At 33.8% G+C, this 2,845-nt stretch overlaps 1 long non-coding RNA gene across 1 annotated transcript; it reads left to right on the forward strand.

Annotated features, from left to right (window-relative positions):
- The first annotated feature begins 608 nt into the window (after positions 1–608).
- Positions 609–2,392, forward strand: LOC107761123 (uncharacterized). Its single transcript, XR_001642528.2, has 2 exons — positions 609–1,613; positions 1,898–2,392. It is a non-coding gene; the product is annotated as an uncharacterized LOC107761123 (long non-coding RNA).
- The last annotated feature ends 453 nt before the right edge of the window (positions 2,393–2,845 follow it).

The following is a 2,845-nucleotide window of genomic DNA, read 5'->3' on the forward strand; positions in this document are numbered from 1 at the left end:
AACTCGTCGGTTAACCCATTTTTTATATGTATTAAATATGGATCGGGTCAGATAATTCTGTTTTTTGTATTACCTATTTTCGGTCCGTCCCATATCCGACCCGACCCGTCCGTTTGCCACCCCTTGCTTTTCCTATGTTAAATTTCAGTGGTGTTAAGAGTCTTTGGTTCTCAAATATTTTTAGGTTAAATTGCACTAAACGCCCACTTAATATGACTCAATTGCAGATACACCCCATGTATTTAAAATCAAACACTTTCTATTACTTGTTAAGCTTACTTGTTTAATAGTTATAACTTACTTGTTTAATAGTTATCCACATATTTTTTTTGTTGATAAAATCTGACTGATATAAATCAAATATGTACCTTAAAATCGTTTAGTAAAAAAAAAAAAAAAAAAAAAGACATTCCTTTTCAGTTTGGTACAAAAAAGAAGAAAATTAGGGCCGAGCGAGCAGTAGTTTACAATTTTTACTTAAGCCCAACGTTTCAATGGGTCCCTAAATATTTTTTGTGTTTTTCTCCTCCTATCTGCCTATAAAACCCCTACATCACATAAATAAAGATTAAGATATACATAAACCCTACTACTTTATTAGCCTTCGCTTTGTTGAAGCAGCGGCCGCCGCTCTATAGTGGCCCCTTACCATTCTGTTATACAGAGAAACCGCGGTCGAGGAAACTAAGAAATTTGGATTTTTTTTATTCCTTTTCTTCTCATTCTCTACCGCGTTTCTCCGTATAACGAAGTGGTTTTTGGGTCAATACTATTATTCTTTTCGGTCAATTGTTTGTATTTTTCTGCCTTCTCTATGACGACAATTTTCAGAAAATTTCTCAGTTTCTATGTTAATGACATGATTGAATTTGATTTTTCTTTTATGTGGTGGTATCAGTTAGATGTTATGACTAATTTCTCATAGATTTTGTAGTAGTAGGATATCTGAATTGTTGTTAGTGACAGTTGTGAGTAGCAAAATTTTACTATGGAGTTGGAGTTAAATATAGTTGTAAAGTAAAAATGAATTATAGTGGAAGTACAACTTTTAGGAGTACAATTTAGAACAAATGATTCATCAAAACACTCAGATTGCTAATATTGTTACTTGCTTAAGATTGAAATTTCTGAAATATTTCTCTAGTATGAATGTGATTCTCTTAATAATGTCTTGCATATATGCTTATGATCTTTACTCTGTTATTGGTTTATTGTACATGATCCTAAGGGCTGCAGTGTTAAGTACCTGTGTTGACCATTTAGCAACAACCCATTGAAAAGAATCAATTTCCTTTTTAAATAAATTTCATTAAATGTTAGGGCGAAAAGAAATACAAGTAGTATACCAAAAAAGTAAGGATTTCCTTATAAGGATGCACCTTGATAGAAGCACTGTAGAATAATTTAGCTGGTCTTTAAGCACTGGGTGGGTTCTATGGTCTGATAGGGCATCGTTTTTATATTGTAACTTAACTAGACAATTGTACTTTTATATGTATGCTTAGTTGGCCGATGAAGATAACTGACTTTAGGAATGTGGTTCAGGTGTTCAATGGCTAAAGCGAAGGACCTGCACCTGAAGACCAGCAGCTTTGAGAGTTTACATTTGTCTGGTAACTATGTAGTCCTTTTGATAACTTTTATGATTGAATTTAAGCTTCAGTTTTGGTACAAAGAATGACCAGGAAATGGCAAGATACTACTTCCAACCACATTATGGAATGCTCCCTTTTTAGTTATTATACTAGTATATGTACCCGCGCGATGCGCGGATCATTTAAAAGAAAAAAAAATGATATAGTAGGTCTATATTGCAGACTAAATTTAGTGATCACATTGAAAAGAATTAAACCAAAAAAATAAATATTTGAATTTCATCGGATTGTATCTATGCCAGGGACCACCAATTTTATGCGCTCATGCAAAGGTGAAGGAAAAAACTTGTCTCAAATTCAAAATAAAATCAATATAGATAATCAAGAAAAGAGCAGTCATATATTTCCCTTTGGAGTGATTGAAGTTTCTTTCCTTCACAAAATAAGGACAGTAAAAGCTTCTGCATCAACTTATTCAATATCATTCCCATTGTTCGAAGCATAATTAATCATCGCTTCTGCTTCTGCTGGAAAGACCAATATTCTCATTGAATTGTGCATAAAATGATACGTTTTGCACAAGGTGTCATACTTGTGCAGCTCCCAGCCGGCAACTGCTGCTTTTTTGTTCAATGTTTCAGTTACTTTCCCTGCATATCCCATTCCATCTTTTCCTAATTCCATTGTAACATCTTTAACTTTAGCAGTTTTTTCCCCAACATAGCTTGTTGCACTCTTGCTCTGTTCTGGAACGCTCTGTTTTGCAATTCACGTCAGGGAAAGAAGTTTTTGTTTCACCAGTTGTACTGATATTCTCCTTAATCTCCCATATTTTTGGGGCAACAAAGAATGGAAGGGAAAAATATAATGTCTGCTATGTCGAGAGAAAAAATAATTGTTTGAAGTTTGATCGAAAATATAACTCTTATATAAAATTGATAACAAATCTGCCTGAAGGAACGTGGGTATGTTGTACCCGTATTATAATTGTCCTCGAACATAAGCCTGAACTCAGTTTTTATTGGTTGCTTCAGTTTGTCAATCCATCTCGCACCAAATTAGCAAAAGACCAACCCAATCTCACCAACATATTTCGAACACTGGGTTCCCTTTACAGCACAATGTCAAAAATTTATTGATTTAGTTTATCAACTACACAAGCAAATGCATACAAACACTCAAAGTAGCTACTAGCAATTTATTCCACATACTTGACAACCATGAAAATTTAACTTCCTGTTAATATGTTT

This window comes from Nicotiana tabacum, chromosome 4 (assembly GCF_000715075.1).
Source record: "Nicotiana tabacum cultivar K326 chromosome 4, ASM71507v2, whole genome shotgun sequence".
NCBI classification, from domain to species: Eukaryota; Viridiplantae; Streptophyta; class Magnoliopsida; order Solanales; family Solanaceae; genus Nicotiana; species Nicotiana tabacum.